Genomic DNA, 16,604 nt, shown 5'->3' with positions numbered 1-16,604 from the left:
CTGGCCAAAATAACTACTTTTTTAAATTATAAAAAAAGGCTTTATTCCTATTGAATACATACTTACAGTCTTTACATATTTACATATTTAACAGGAATAAAGCCTTTTTTATAATTAAATAAATTATATTGCCAGGCCCCAAAAGAGCCACCTTGTTTTTCCAGGTCCCTGGGGCAGTTGGCAGGAGGCAGTGGAAGTGCACCCGTCTCCTGGCCTGCTCACTTCGAGTTTCCCTTGAGGAGTTTTGTGTGTCTTTGCCCTGATCTCTCCATTTTACATTTTGGGTTTGGTGTTGGCCTCCCCACAGGGCTGTGTGGTGGGTGAAGCTGCTACTCAGCTTCATCTTTTCACTGGGTTCGAAACAGGCTTTTCTGAATAAGCAAAATGCATGACGGGTAGCTTTGGAGTCTGTGGGGGTAAGTGGAGGCCCAGAAACCTGATTCTCAGTTTTCCCACCCAGCTAGAATCTTCTCATGGGAAGTTGAGAATGCTGATTGTCACATTGTTCCACAGAGTGAAATCTGGCCACCATGTGGCCTCTCATCCTGATATCAAGTCTTTCATTAGACTTTCAGACTCACTGCAGAGCTCAGAGGCTTTGAAGCCCTGGTGAGGACCTAGAAGTGACTGCTGGGGACTCTGTTGATCATGGGACTGGTCTCATGACCAGGGGCCCCGGTCACAGACCTGCTTTCCTCCCAGGGCCCCACACCCCACTTCCTTTTTATTCCAGGTCTCCTTTCCCCCTTGGCTTTTGTACTTGCCACCAAGGCCCATGTTTGGTGCAGAGCTGAAAGCAAACCTTTTTGTGACTACATTAATGTCCATGGTAATATTAAAGATTATCCCCTGATTGGAAAAGGTGGATATTGTTCTAATACTTAGGAACATGCCTCCAAATAAGATGAAATGCTCTGGTGTAGCTGCCAGTGACTGCATTGTCCTTTCAAAGAGTCCATGCTCTACCTGGGAGGGCCTGCGTAGGTGAAGAGGGGGTGCACCCCACTGGCTGGCCTGGCCCTCCTGGCTGCCCACATTCTGCTTGGCTCTGGTCCGGAGGTTTATGGGGGATCTGGAGAGCTCTGGTCTGGCTGACGCTGTTGCTCTCTCTGCCTCTTAATGGCGCTATGACCTTCTATTGTTCTTGGCCAAAATATGAGTGAAAATCCATTTCATTTATTTAGCCAGGACAGATAAGGACTAATAAACAAAACCAAACCAGAGTGGAAATGGCAACCTGAGCCTCCCCAGCAAAAGCAAATAATTAGAGGGACAGAGAACAGGCTCTGCTCTTCACTCAGGGTGGACTGGTTGGCATCTCTATGTGGGTGGCATCTCTAGCTCTTTCTTTTGTTCCCGTCCTGATTACCTCCCTCCCTAGGTGACATCCCTGCAGGTGCCATCTTCACCTGAAGGCCCTTGGCTCCCACCTGCCTCTGTTCTCAGGAGCTTTCTGGAAGTTACTTCCTGTTTCACAGCCCCTCTCTTACTTTGAGGTTCCCATTTCCAGACTGAAAGGACAGACTAGCTCTGCTGACCACCCCAATTTCCAGCAAGCTTTTTAAAACGGATTAGCACCTAGGGATTCTTGCGGGCAGGTGGAATTTATCCCCAGATTCTTTAATTGGATGTGTTTTTTTTTCACATTGGAAGAAATTGAGAATATTAAAACTCTTGCACACATCTTCCTAGACAGGGTGAATGGAAAGCAGCCCTTTGACAGAAGAAAGACAGAGACCAGTTTCCAGTGAGCTCCCGAGGGTATGTCAACTCCATGTAGATTTATTTTCAATTTCCAAGCAGCTAAGATTCTAGTGGACGTCAGTTTGTGCTGGCTTTATTTTCACAAATGCGCCATTGGGTGCCACATGCAAATGTGGCTGTTGGCCGCAGGTTAGGCGGCACAGACTCATTTTGTGGGCAAGTTCTGGAAAAGTGGTTAGAATAGGGTTTTGTAATGTAGTGATCTACTTTATAGATTTATATGTAAGTACCCAGATTGGTGGTAGGTGAATTTGGTGGAATCATTTTCTACCAGCATCCTAAAATCATATTTAGAATTGTATTTTAGCAAAATGAATGTAGTCTGGCTAGATATAAAACAAAAATCTCCAGTTGGGGGTGAAAGTGAAGGGAAGGGCTATTTAGAGGGAGTGTCCCCAGCCAGTGGGGACCTGGCTCCCTGGGGGTTGGGGATGGGGGTAAGAGGCTCGATTTTGCCCATCTCTGCTAATGATGCGGAGCTCCAGTAAACAGCAAGTTAATGGACTTCCCAGATATGTGAATTTCAACAGCTGTTACAAACAGCAGTGAGCACAGAAAAAATATATATAAAGGAAGAGAGAAAGGAAGAGGAAAGAGAGGAAGAGAGGGGGAGGGAGGTCAGCAATGGAAGTAGGAAACAACAAGGATGAGGTCCAGTTTTTAAAATCCAGATTCTTGTATCTGGGCCTGATTGCAAATGCCATGTATCCTAGGAAGCCATCTGGAAAAACAGCCAATCTGAGAATGCCCTGAGAGTGGCCAAGGACAGCCTTGTGGAGGGAGTTGTCTGGGTTTCCTAGGGCTTGGTGTGCCTGTAGAGGGGAGTAGAACAGACATTTGATATAGAAAGTATATGTGGTTACCCTCCCTTTTGAGAGAATTAACATCCATGGACTTAGAAATTCGCCATCAGTAGTAGGTTAAAATTTATGTATTGCCAAGGAGTGGTAAGAGATTACATCCTGTCATCTTGTTTTAAGACTCTTTATAAACTAGCCCCCAGTTTTTATCTTTTCTAGCTTTGTCTATTTCTATTTTTAATAGACGCCTTATACCTCAGGCAGATGGGGTGGTTTGCTGTTCCCATAATATATTTTTTTCCTTCTGCTTGGAAGCTCTGCCTTGTGCCCCCAACTCCCTCCTGTCCTCCTCCCTGTCTGCTGTCCGTCCTTAGCAGGCAAAGGAGGGGCTTCCCCTAATCCCCAGAGGTGTCACCCCCTGCAGGGCCTAGCAGCCTTTTTCACAGACCTCTACTGGGACACTGACCCCACTGCCTTCTTGTTATGTGCTTCTTTGTCTGTAGCTTCTCAGAATTAAGATGCTGAAATATTGCAGTGAAATAGGCCTTTTCTTTCTCTGTCTCTCAAGTGACTCCAATTATTTCACTGACTTGATCAGAGCTCAGTAAAGGTTGGCTGAGTTGGAGTGAATGAGTTAACCATGAGTTACAAAGTGATGGAATAGCCAGATTGCTTCCTCTGTGACACCACACAGAGCCCCTCTGTGTGGTTGAGGGTCCACTGGTGAAGGATGAGGGGCACCAGCCCCCATGCTGGGTGGGTCACTGTAGACATGGCTTTGCTGTCATCTGTACACAGGCCAAACTTGTTTTAGCCTTAATAACTGTTTAAAGCTGACCCCAAGGAAACCAGTCTTGTTTTTCTTATGGTCCTGGAGGATTTCAGAAGCAGATCTGGAGATGTGTGTGCACAGGGTAAGGTGGTAAAGGTATACAGTTGGGTCCTTAGAGAGCAGTGGCTTAGAGGAGATTGTGCTGTTGCTGTGGGCTGATGCAGGAGGTGTGATTCTTTTGGAATCCTGGAAGGCACCACTGTGGATGCCGCCGCTTGTGTCTGATAAGTGGAGAAACGGACGCTCGTTTTGCACACTGATGAGATCGAGATCCCAGAAGGCGCCAGTGTGGATGCTGCACTTGTGTCTGATGAGTGGAGAAATGGACGCTCGTTTTGCACACTGATGAGATCGAGGAAGTGTGGGGAGCTGAGAGGTGCAGGGGGTAGCAGGTGGGGTGATTGCTCTCTGGTTTTCCTGTGATTTCTAGGTGTAAATTGGGCTGTTGAGGGGCGGCAGTGGCCAGGCCCAGCCCACCAGTGGAAGGCAGAAGGCATGAGACACAATATGAATGGGGGCAGTTAACTAACCAGGCCGCCTGGGGCTGAGGATGAAATGGATACCTGAGTTTTCCTTTTAAGTAGCAGAGGGCTAACATCTGAGGCCCTGCTGGGAGCCAGGGTCTCTGTGGAGCGGTGAGAACACACCTGGGAGCAATATAGAGAGGTCTTTTTTCTTTGCAGCACTCGAAGTCTGATGGCAAAGAGAGACATCTATGAAGTAACCCCCAAAGAAATGGAAGACTAAGGGTGGTGAGGAGGGCAATGAGGGAGACATAGATGGTAAGCAGAGGTCCTGGGTAGGGGTTTTTGAGCTGGTCTGGGAGGTCAGAGAAGGCTCCTTGGTCTGGGAGGTCAGAGAAGGCCTCCTTGCTTGAGCTGAGAGGCCAAGGAGGACAGGATTGGCTCGGTGAAGAAGGGAGAGAAGTCAGAAGCAGAAGGAACAGTAGAAGCAGCCGGCACTGTCATTCTTTGATGTAATAAATTTCCTCCAGATATTCAGGTCTGTGCTTCTGCCTGACTGAGGATCATCTAGGAAATGAAACTAAACTTGGCTTTGACCTAGACCTTGTGTGACCTTGAGGTCATCATCCTCTCACAGGTGGGTGCTATGAGTTGAAGTGTATCCCAGCAGAAAAAGACATTGAAATCTTAATCCCCCCGTACTTCAGAATGTGACCTTATTTGGAAGTAGGGTCTTTGCAGATGTAATCAAGTTAAGATGAGGTCACTGGGGTAGGCTCTAATCCAATATGACTGGTGTCCTTATAAGAAGGGGAAATACAGATGCAGAGGCAGATGCAGGGAAAAGGTGGCCCCGTGAGGACAGACACAGAGATAGGAGCTGTGCTGCCATAAACCAAGGAATGCCTGGGGCTCCCAGAAGCTGGGGGAAGCAAGGAAGGTCCTCCTTTAGATGCCTTGGAGGGAGTGTGGCCCTGCTAACACCTTGATTTTGGACTTCTGACCTTAACAACTTGGAAGGAAGGCATTTCTATTGTTTTAAGCCACCTGGTTAGTGGTTCCTTTTTGTGGCAGCCCTAGGAAACTAAGACAGTAGAGGAAGGAAGGACAAAGAAGGATTGTGTAGAAGATTAAGTAGAATATATTTATACCTAGAACAAGGCCAGGAACATAATAGGTGCTCAATGAACAGTATCTACTCTTGTCTCATTGGGTAGAAAATGGGCACATTTTATTTTTGTATGTGTGTGATGGGGTAGGGTTTGTTTTTTGTTTGTTTTTGGAAAAATTGGAAGTACTCAAAGGTTAAAGTGGGCTGCTACCTATCTATCTATCAATTGATCCACCTATCTGTCTATCAAATTTGCAGTCACCCTAGAGAATCCTTTACTTACCTATGCTGAAAAAAATGCTCCCATCAGTTACCCTATGATTAGGTCTCCAGCCCTTTCATCAGAAGACAGAGCTTTAAAATGCAGGTGGGTAACAGTGACCTGAAGACATACTAATAGGTAAATGATAGATCTCCAGATTCTTCTTTGAGGGCAGTTTTGATTTTGATACCAAGGTGGGAGAGCACAGAGCTTACCAAGGCAATAAAGGCCTGAAGTACAGAGGAGGGCACCCCAGATGAGATAATGCAGTGAAGAAAACTCGTTTTGCCCGCCTCCTATGTTCACCCAGGCACGGCCCCAGATGGAGACAGAATTTTTCCTGGTGCTCCAGGCTGCTTCCCATTCCCATGTAAATTCTAGGCTGATAAAGCCTCACCTTTTACACAGGTGTTTTAGAAAACATCTGGATTCTTAGAGACATCGACGAGTGTAGATTATTTTTTTCCTTCTTCTCTTAGTATCTGAAATTTAGGACTCACCGTCACAACACAAATACAAAGATGGGCCAGGCGCGGTGGCTCACACCTGTAATTTCAGAATTTTAGGAGGCTGAGGCGGATCACCTGAGGTCAGGAGTTTGAGACCAGCCTGACCAACATGGTGAAACCTCATCTCTACTCAAAATACAAAAATTAGCCGGGCTTGGTGGCACGCATCTGCAATCCTAGCTACTCAGGAGGCTGAGGCAGGAGAATCACTTGAACCTGGGAGGCAGAGGTTGCAGTGAGCTGAGATAGCACCACTGCACTCCAGCCTGAGTGACAGAGCGAGACTCTGTCTCAAAAAACAACAATGACAACAACAAAAAAACAAATACAAAGATGACTTATGTACTTAAAAACGGGAGTCCTCCGCTCAGATACAGATGTGGAAATCTACCTGGTTTTAGTGGCTGGTAAGGAGGCTTTGGTGTTGGGCAGCCTGGGATACTAGTCCCAGCTCTTGGGCCAGCTATTAGCCTTTCTGCACCTGTGAAATGGGGATGATAATGCCTACCCACTGCAATCAGTTTTCATAGTGATGATCAGCTGAGAGAGCATCTGTAAACTGTCTAGTCTAGTGTGTGTGTTATAGAAGGAGCTTGGTCAACATGGTCAGTTTTACTTGCATGTGTGTATCCTGAGCAGTGGATTTTATGCCCCCTGAAGGCTGATTGTTGGGATTACTTCAAGCACCCAGTTCTGTACCTGGTTCCATAAACATTTGTTGAATAACTATTGATTGAGATTTAGTCACTGTTTTACAATAGTGATATCTAAATCGCTATTATATAGTAGAACCCTTCTTTTTTTATTCCCCAAAATAAAGCTCTAGGGGTACCCCAGCATATAAAGTGACTCTAAGAAGAGCTTCTGCTATTGCAAGCAGGACACGAACCACCTCTCTTTTCCATTTCTTTCCTTCACTGTTCCTCGGACATACCCTACAAGGAGCCATTTGAACACCTTACTCTGGGAGTAGAAGGGCTAAAAAGCTCTACTAGAACTGAAGTTTGAAAAGAGTCGTTCCACGGAAAGACTTCTGGGCTTAGTGTTCCTGAGATCAGCTACTAAGGCCATAGCTAACAGCCTCGGCAGATAAGAGCCTCTCCTATTATCAAGTTTTCTTGAGAAAGCACTTTTTTTTTTTTTTTTTTTTTTTTTGCCCTCAGGAAGTCAGTCCTTATTCCTAACTGAAAATTGTAAAATTTAGCTATCCTTAGTAAAGGTGGAACACATGGTCCTCAGCTTCTGTTTTATTTTTTTTTTGTATTTCTGATGGCTATTGTTATGTCACTCCTACCTGAATTAGAGGCCACAGTGCTGTTTGCTTTCCTCCTATATTTTATTCTCTAGCCCTTAAAGGAATAATCAGAACTCCTTGGGCTGGGTGTGGTGGCTCACATCTGTATTCCTAGCACTTTGGGAGCCTGAGGCAGGAGGATCACTTGAGGCCAGGAGTTCAAGACCAGACTGGTCAACATAGTAAGACCCCGTCTCTAAAATTAATTTGAAAAATGTAGCCAGACATGGTGGCATGCACTTGTAGTCCCAGCTACTTGGGAGGCCAAAGTAGGAGGATTGTTTGAACCCCTAAGTTTGAGGCTGCAGTGAGCTGTGATCACAACACTGCACTCTAGCCTGGGTGACAGAGTGAGACCCTGTCTCTAAAAAAAAAGAATAAAGAAAAGAAAAGGAAAAAAAAAAAGAAGCTCATTGAAGGTAGAGGCACCTTTTTTTGGAGTCTCCAGAGAAGCTTCCACTTGAAGGACAAACATGGGCTTTCTGCATGGAACTGATTCTTCTTTGGATTTTCCTTTATTGTCCTAAATAGACATCATCATTTGTTCTTGTGAAAGTTCTTTCCTAGAACATTTCTTTTGTTTTGGTTTTTAAAAGACAATAATTGGGCTTCTGTCACATTCTTTGGAAAACTATCTTTAACTATGCAGCCTGTTGACTCATAACAAAAAAATTCCTATTCTCTCATCCATATGCTCACAGAAGATAAAGCTAAAATAGCTTGTTTTATATTACTGGTATTAAAATGACAAATATGTCTCCAAATAGCAAATGGGTAGAGTAATGCAGATTTAAATTTCACCTGGGTTAGGAGGCATTATTTCTGACAACATTGTTATTTCACCCATTCATCTATCCATTAACCAAACATTCATTGAGCATTTACTTAGTGCCAGGCCCAGAGACACATGGGCGATGCATAGCTGAATAGAAAAGGGTCAAGGAAGGCATGGCAGGGAGCAGCGTACAGTGGAATTATCAGCATTTTACCTCCATTTACTACTTTCATTGTTTTTAGGATTAAACATAGGAAAAAGAATCTATATGTGCTTCTTCAAGGTAGTATATCTCAGGGAAACTATTGGCTTAGTATGTTGGGGTTGGTTTTTCTGGTTTGTAGATTGTTCATTTTTCACTCCTTCTCTCGTCCCTTGAATATTCTGTACCTTCTGTGTCCCTCTCTCTATGTCCCTGTCCAGGGACTGGGCAATCAGAGAGGGACAGAGAAAGGGGCGAACCCGTAGTTTGGCTTTTTGTTAGCTACTCCAGGTAAAGACTAGTTCAGAACTCAAATCCTAAAGTGACTTTCCTGTATGAAATGTGACTTGGGAGTGTTGGGGGTTTCCTTAGCCCAGTGTTAAAGTGTCGTGACATGGCCTTTGTTAGCAGAGTCACTGGATTCCTAATATTAACTCTGCCAGTTACTCTCTGGGTCCCTTCTCTACCTCATCTGAAAAGTGAGCATCGCCACGCCAGTCTTTTAGTATTGTGAGGATGAAATGCCTATATGCTGCTGGCATGTGTGGATGCCCAGCAAATGTCCATCTCTTCCTTCCCCCTCTAGTATTTCAAGGTAACAGGCAGCAGTTTTCACCTAAATGTTATGCCTAAGAAATGATAATAACACCGTTCACTGCCATATTTTAAGTTTAACTCCTGTACTTATTAAAGGGCTATCAAATTTGGTTGAGGAAGACCAGGGGTCATGAGAATAGTCTTGACCTTGCCAACTACTGTATAGTGTGACCTTAAGTAATTCTCAGCCCCTTTGTCCCTCCCATCTTACCATCTATCAGGAGGGGAGCCTGAATGGTCCCTTCTTCCTTGCAGGGGAGCTGTGGGGCACAGATGAGATAAAGCGGGTGGAGTACTTCAAGAAGTTTAAAACTTACAAATGCCAGAGACTTACTATCATCAGTGTTTGGACATGGAATAATTCACTTTCAATTCCTTATTCAGTATCATTTTTGTGGGCATGTCTTTTACCACCATATTTCATGCATACGTGTGCCCAGTTCTGTGGAGCTTGGCTCCGAGCAGTGCTAGGGGCCTGAACTATTGTTGCCCTCTTAGGACATAATTTTATGTGGGGAGAAGCAGCAGGCTTTATTTCACCTGCTTAAAACTCTAGTTGCTGAGAAATTTGGCTCAGACTTTCCAAAATAAACTCACCTTTGGGCTGAATCCAGGAGTGGAAAATTTTAGCTGAAAATGATGGCTTGTCAGAAAACACAGGAGTGACTGCCAGTTGGCGGTATATGTACTCCAGAGGAGGCTGGGTGTAAACCCAGCTGTACCATTCCCTGCACGGCATGCTCCAACCAGACCAACCCAGCCCTCTGTGAGTAGAGGTTACAGGCTTATTGGAAGGAGGGAGGCATGACATATCTTAAGGATTGTCTGTTTTTTTTCCACTGTCAGATAAACCTCCACACTTTGGCTTCTAGAGTGATGGGTGGGCTTGCTTTCCTTTTGTGGGCTTGATGGCATTTGACTGTATAATTATTCTTCTCAGCTGAATATCCCTGAGTGTCCTTTGACATGATGGTGGTATAGGTAGCTTTACCAGGCATAATTCCTATAATCCATAGAGTGTCAAGAAGGTACTTATTTTCCTATCAAATACTGCTGACCTGATTAAGTCTTCTGCCTGGCTTTGTAGCTGAAGATAATGAGTTTGTCCAGTGCAGTGGCTGTTGGGACCTGGGGGCTTTCTGAAGATGACTGTAACCTGGGTGTTGAGTAGGGCCTTTTGTCAGTTGCTTTAAGCTAAATATCTGCTTCGGAGCTCTGTGTCTGGCTCTGTTCCCCAGGTCATAGTAGCCAACAAAGGGACCTGGTCCCCTGCAGTTGGCCCTTGAATTTTTTCTATTGTTTGAGAACTAGAAACTATTTCTGCCAGAGATTTCACCTGAGCAGAATACATCCAGGTGAGTGCTTGAGGGTAGGGTAGGATGAGAAGCAGTAGAAGCCCTGGGGGAAAAGAATTCTGAGTTGATGCTGGGGTAGGAATGCCACAGGACTCGCCAGGAGAATAGTTTCACAACTGCTGTTGTAGTTGGCAAGAGAAAGAGGCTATGAAGTGAAATATTACACAGGATTGCCCTAGACACTCAATGGAAAACTTTTTTCCCCTTTCCACCAGAGGAAATGAATGCATGCTGATGGTAATGAGAAAATGAGGCTCTGAAAGTGCCTGCTTTTCCTTCATTTTCATCTTTCCCTTCTTTTCTCTGAATCCTCCCTGCCCTTGTGTCAAGCTTCATTCCTGGTTCTCCTAGGTTGGAGGAACTTGAAGCAGTGTCTGTCAACCAGTCTTGACTGAGAGGTGTCTGAGAAGACTGGGCTCTACCCTTGCAGGAGTCAGATTGGATTCCTGAATGATCTTTGCTCTTGTTTCTGCTTTGAATGAATGAATAGTTTGCACATGTCTCAATCTCTGGCATCACATCCCAGCAGTATCTTCTCTCCGTTCATCCTGAGGCAGGATTTTGTATTGGCCACCTGATAGTTTGGCCCCCCACAATGAATTAAATTTCAGGAGCAGGAAAATGGGAACCCCTGTCTTCTGTGTGTAAGAGAATCTAAGAATACTGCAGGTGACTCATGGTAAGAGATTTGATCATCAATAGCAAGAAATACCTTTCATTTGAACTGTGTCTTTTAGTTACCAGGGTCCTTTCTCATTCCTTATTCCTGTGAGAAGGAAACTGGGGCAGAGGGTGGTTAAGTGATTTGCTCAAGATCCCAAACTGAATAAGCGATGATAGACATGAACTGGTTTTGCTTTTCACAGGTCAGTGGAAATTGAGTCGATTTTTCACTTTCACTGGGGAACTAGCTCTTTCCCCAAGGATGGGGGTCTTGGCCAACTCTGGAATTCTGTGATTTTATGACTATTATATTCCTCAGTCTAACAAATATCACATTTGAGTCTGCAAGAGCTGGTGTTTGATGAGTGCAGTGGAAGTCCCTTGTGGATCGCAATTCATTACTTCACAGGCAGATATTCCTCAGTTGGAGCATGTGTCCCAGAACTTACCAGGTCTGCTTGCAGCCCAGGCCTGTGCATCAGTCCCCGTCTCTTAAATGTGGAGGCTGCTGCCTTTCTTCTACTCATCAAGAGTGAGTCCTAGCCAAGATTGTAATTGTTACCAAACATCTGAATTCACTGGAGAGGCAGGAAGGGTGAGTGGATAATAACACCTTATATTCCCATAGAAAGCTTTATACTTCCCAGAGCCATTTAAACATTGATTATCTCATTCTAACTTCAGAACAGCCTTTATTATCTTCATTTGACAGATGGGGAAGAAATGGAGGCACAGAGCATTTGTCACTTGGCCAAGGTCACAAAGCAGACTCATAGCTAGTCCTGTGACTTGCTCTTGCCCCTGTGCTGGTCCTTTTGGGAGAGGCTTTATCTGTTCATGGAAGTCAAGGGTGTTTCCTTCAAATATTTTCCCCTGAGCCCCTGCTTTTGAGGATCTGCACTGGGGGAGGGAGAACATTTCTTCTGTGGCTTCTCATGTCTGTGGGACACACAGTTCGTGACGAATATGAAATAAAATGGAAATAGCTCCTGCATCCTCCCACACAGACGAGCTGAGAGTCTGCCTCTGATGTGAGAGCCAGCATGGAAGGAACGGTGGCTCTGACTGTCCCCTTCTCCTTAGTTCCCAACTGCCAAGCCAGGAAGCAGACCTGGGAGTGCAGGCATGAAGCCCCAGTTAGGCAGGCCCCAGCCTTCCTGCAGCATGACTTATGTCTGGTACCCCTGCGGATTGCATTCCTGCTGCTTCTCATAAGGTAGACACAAATTGGAGGCCTCCTCGATGGCAGGCAGTGCATGAGGAATGCTGGGATGCTGCAGGGCGCTGCACATGTTATTGCCTTCAGTGAGCTCCTCATATACTACCAAAGCCCGTCTCTGTCACTCTTCCCTGCACATCATAGGTTGGACTCGAGAGCCTGCAGATTTCCTTTAATATCTTCCTGGGCAGAGCAAGTTGCTGGTTTAAGCTGGGGCTCCAGTCCGGGATCATCAAGTGCCACAGAACAAAGCTGTGAGGTCAGTTGTAGCAGAGATGGCTTATGTGTCCACCAAAGCCTACATCGTGGGAAAACAGCTAGACTACACCTCTCATTCCCTTATGACCAGGTGATACGGCTTGGCTGTGTCCCTACACAAATCTCATCTTGAATTCCCACATGTTGTGGGAAGAACCTGGTGGGAGGTAATTGAATCATGGGGGCAGGTCTTTCCCATGCTGTTCTCATGATAGTGAATAAGTCTCATGAGATCTGATGGTTTTATAAGGGGGAGTTTCCCTGCACAAGCTCTCTCTCTTTGACTGCTGCCATCCATGTAAGATGTGACTTGCTCCCCCTTGCCTTCCACCATGATGGTGAGGCCTCCCCAGCCACGTGGAACTGTAAGTCCATTAAACCTCTTTCTTTTGTTAATTGCCCAGCCTCGGGTATATCTTTTTCAGTAGTGTGAAAACGGACTAATACACCAGGTGTGGCCAGGTGTGGTCATGTGGCTCAATTCTGGCCAGTGGAATGTGCGTGAAAGGAGTAAGTGCTTCTTCTAGGCCAGCCCACAAAAACCTCCTGGGTCAGTGTGCCAGGTGCGTTCTCCCTCTGTTGGCTTGGAGCAGCCAGTCATAGTGGTCTTGGGGGCCATGCGTTGAAGGTGGCAGAGTCAGAAGAGGGAAGGAGCCTGATTCTCCAAATCCCTGCTTGGAAGAGAGCCACTCCTGTGTGGATAGTAGCACACAGTTTCACCTTGAATGGCAGTGAGCCACTATTTGGTGATTTACCTGTTACTCTAATATACCAGTTTCAGGGACAAAGACAATGACTTGAGTCAGGATCATGGATTCAGTCTGGATGAGACAAGCGGGATTTGTGGAACTTACTGGCACTGCTGCCTCTGGAATAATGTCCTGGCCTGGAGCTGCCTCTGGGTGTGAAAGAGTAGGAGGTGAGGACCCCCATTTCCCTTCTGGAAGAGGTTAGTAGGGCCTGCCAGAGCTTGGTGGCAGGTGCTGGTCAGGAGCACCCTGGGCTGGGGCCAGCACACTGGGCAGACCCAGCCAGGCCAGGGTGGCAGCTGCTCCAACCAGGCCAAGACCCATGCACTGGGCTCTCAGCCTTCCTGGGTCAAGGCCAGAGGGCTGATGTGATGGAAGATGCCCCAGTTCTAACAGATCTTGGCTTTTGCTTCATGCCCTACATCAGCCAGCTATGTGACCTTGGACAAGGCCCTTCTCTGGCCCTCGGCATGATTCCTTTCCTTTGCAGCAGCTGGGTGTGGACTAGATGATCTTGGATGTCTATGAATGTGAATTTTGAAAGCTTTAGTACAGACTATGCTCTAGGAGTTTTTACAGTTCCTGGGCCACCCCACCCCCATTCTGGATTCTAAGGCTGTTGTTCTGCCTTAGTGTGATTGCTGCAGCATGTTGTCAAACAGCACTTTGACTTTCCCTGTGACCCTAAGTCAGGGACTTCCAGATCTAAACTCTTTCAAACTCTTTTGAATGAAATGGAAGGCATCTCATCTCCAGTCCCCATCTCTATTCACCTGGATATTGTGACATCTCCCACTGGGAGAGATGTCTCCTGTCTTCCTGTGACCATTTGTCTTTTTTTTTGTTTGAGACAGTCTCACTGTGTCACCCAGGCTGGAGTGCATTGGCGTGATCTCAGCTCACTGCAACCTCTACCTCCCAGGTTCAAGTGATTCTAATGCCTCAGCCTCTCGGGTAGCTGGGATTACAGGCACACGCCACCACGCCTGGCTAATTTTTGTATTATTTAGTAGAGATGGGGTTTCACCATGTTGGCCAGGCTGGTCTCGAACCCCTGACCTCAAGTGATCCGGAAAGTTCTGGGATTACAGGCTTAAACCACTGCGCCTGGCCCATTTATCTTATTTAATTAACACGTCCATAGCACTGGCTAGGTGCTGGGCACCGTTCTTGGAGTTTTCTGTATATTAACTCACTTAACCCCTGTAACAATCTGATGATGTAGGTACTATCATTATCCTCATATGACAGGTAAGAACACTGAGGCCCAGCCTGAGAGATTAAGGAACATGCCCCCAGTTTTTCAGCAGTTAAACAAGAGGCCAAGCTGGGATTTGAACCCAAATAGTCTGGCTTCAAAGTCCATACCCTTGCCCACTGAGGTACACAGCCTCTCGAAAGTACTCCTTGAAAGTCCATACGTCCTCCAGAATCTCTAACATGTCCTCCTGAGAGCTTTGCTCTCCTGCTTCCAAATCTCAATCCTAGATGGTCTGGTCTCAGTGGAACTCTGGTGTGTTTTTTAGCTCTATTTTCTTCTGTATATTTTCCTGCATGTTTTTCTCTTTATGAAGCCTGTCCATAGATTAATGATTCCATTGCCAGGCCCCAGGCCAGGATTCCAAGTCCCAGGAAGTGGCAGGAGAAGGCTCTGGACATTGCGGCTCCAGCATGGCCCAGAGTATGCCCAGGGCCTGGGGACTGGCTGTCACAGGGATTTACAGCTGTTACTAACTGACATCTTGTTTTTGCCAGGGCCAATCAGAGACGCCCAGGCCTGACTGAGATACCATTGTTTGCCACCCTGCTGTTCTTGGAGCTGAGGCCTGCAGACCCTCACCCCTAAAGGATCGGGTGTTTTACTGCCTGGCAGGCCAGATGACACAACCTGACTTGTCTAGAGGCTGAACCAGGGGTGCTGGGAGAGAGGGGGGACCTTGCCTTGTCTCGCTTAACATGGGGTGGGAAAAATCCAGCCAGGCAAAAACATATTCCATCTGATCTCTCACTATTCTAAGTGTTCAGTCTTTTTTCAGGTTGCTGCTCCCTCCCTGTCCCCTGTCCTCCTCCCTGTGGTTTTCGTGCTTTTAGATTGAAGGAAGTGTAGCTCAGAGCATGAACTTTGCAGTCCCAAAGATTAATGTGCAACTCAACCACTTACTTAGTCTATGTGCAACCATGGGCAAGGTACTTATCCCCTTTGTGCCTCAGTTTCCTTAGCTATAAAGCAGGGAGAAAAAAGAGTGCCTACCTCACAGAATTATTGTGAGGACCAGAGTAATAGACAAGAGCTGCAAGGTACTTTCCACAGTGCTGGGCATATAACAAACAAGAGACCATGGACATCATGACCAAGAGCGAGGACTCAGGCCAGACTGCCTGGCTGCAAATCACAGCTCTACTACTTATGACCTGGGTGACCTGGAGTAAGTTACTTGATGTCTCTGTGTCTCAATTGCCTCATCTGTAAAATGGGGATAATGAAAGTCCTTATTTCACAAGATCATTGCAATGATTAAATGAATTAGCATTTGTAAAGCACTTAGCATGCCTGGTGCCTAGCAAATATTCAGTATTTGTTAAATTAACTATATAAGTGTTCAAGACATGTTGACTATTACTTCTATTATGTTTCCATTATTGTTATTATTTATGTAATTTTTTGAGACAGAGTCTTGCTCTGTCACCAGGCTGGAGTGCAATGGCATGATCTTGGCTCACTGCAACCTCTGCCTCTCTGGTTCAAGCGATTCTCCTGCCTCAGCCTCCCAACTAGCTGGGATTACAGGCACGCACTACCATGCCCAGCTAATTTTTGTATTTTTAGTAGAGATGGGGTTTCATTATGTTGGCCAGGATGGTCTTGATCTCCTGACCTCATGGTCTGCCCGTCTTGGCCTCCCAAAGTGCTGGGATTACAGGCATGAGCCACCGCGCCCGGCCTCCATTATTATTAATAACTTTATATTATGTACTATAAAGGAGGCGGGAAAAATACTGTTATTTCCCTCTGCATATGAAAGGTTATGTGACAGGGGCAGATCCTCATTTTAGCCCCCACTGTTACTTGAGTAAAGAATTACATCTTCTCCACACTGTCTGTGTGCCCTCAGGTGTTCCTGTTGACTGTTGACCTCTTGCCACTCTACGGCCTGGTCCTTTTTTTTTTTGAGACAGAGTTTTGCTCTTGTTGCCCAGGCTGGAGCTCAGTGGTGCGATCTCGGCTTACTGCAACCTCCACCTCCTAGGTTCAACAGATTCTCCTGCCTCATCCTCCCGAGTAGCTGGGATTACAGGCACACGCCACCACGCCCAGCTACAGCTAATTTTTTTGTATTTTTAGTAGAGATGAGGTTTCACCATATTGGCCAGGCTGGTCTCGAACTTCTGACCTCAAGTGATTTACCCCCCTTGGCCTTCCAAAGTGCTGGGATTACAGGCATGAGCCACTGTGCCTGGCCTGTCCTGTTTTTTTGACACCCAAATCTGATCATGCTATTCCCCCTGCTTAAAGCCCCTGATGGGAAGCCTATACTGTTGGTGGCCTCCAGGAACGTCTCTCCTCCTGGGCAAGGCCCATGAAGCTCTGGGCCAATTGGCCCTGGCTGGTCCCACTGACAGTTGCATTCCCTCTATGATCTACTACACCTCAGGGGCCTGGACATGCCATTCCCTTTTCCTGGAAGGGCCTTTTGCCTCTTCTCCATCCAGTTCAAGTGTCAGCTCCTCCCTGTACCTACAGGCAGAGTC

The 16,604-nt window shown here is 46.2% G+C and overlaps 1 protein-coding gene and 1 long non-coding RNA gene across 4 annotated transcripts in view; both read left to right on the top strand.

Moving 5' to 3' along the window:
* PRKCE (protein kinase C epsilon) overlaps positions 1–16,604 on the top strand; it is a 532,372-nt gene that overhangs the window by 43,770 nt on the left and 471,998 nt on the right. The window lies entirely within an intron of this gene.
* On the top strand, positions 147–15,404 carry LOC134759711 (uncharacterized). Of its 2 annotated transcripts, XR_010136307.1 has the most exons (4): positions 147–3,478; positions 4,080–4,178; positions 4,391–4,497; positions 5,230–15,404. It is a non-coding gene; the product is annotated as an uncharacterized LOC134759711 (long non-coding RNA). The 2 variants fall into 2 exon arrangements; XR_010136306.1 differs by having other exon boundaries at positions 4,391–15,404.

Source organism: Pongo abelii, chromosome 12 (assembly GCF_028885655.2).
Source record: "Pongo abelii isolate AG06213 chromosome 12, NHGRI_mPonAbe1-v2.0_pri, whole genome shotgun sequence".
Taxonomy (NCBI): domain Eukaryota; kingdom Metazoa; phylum Chordata; class Mammalia; order Primates; family Hominidae; genus Pongo; species Pongo abelii.
This window is presented reverse-complemented; position numbering and strand designations above follow the sequence as displayed.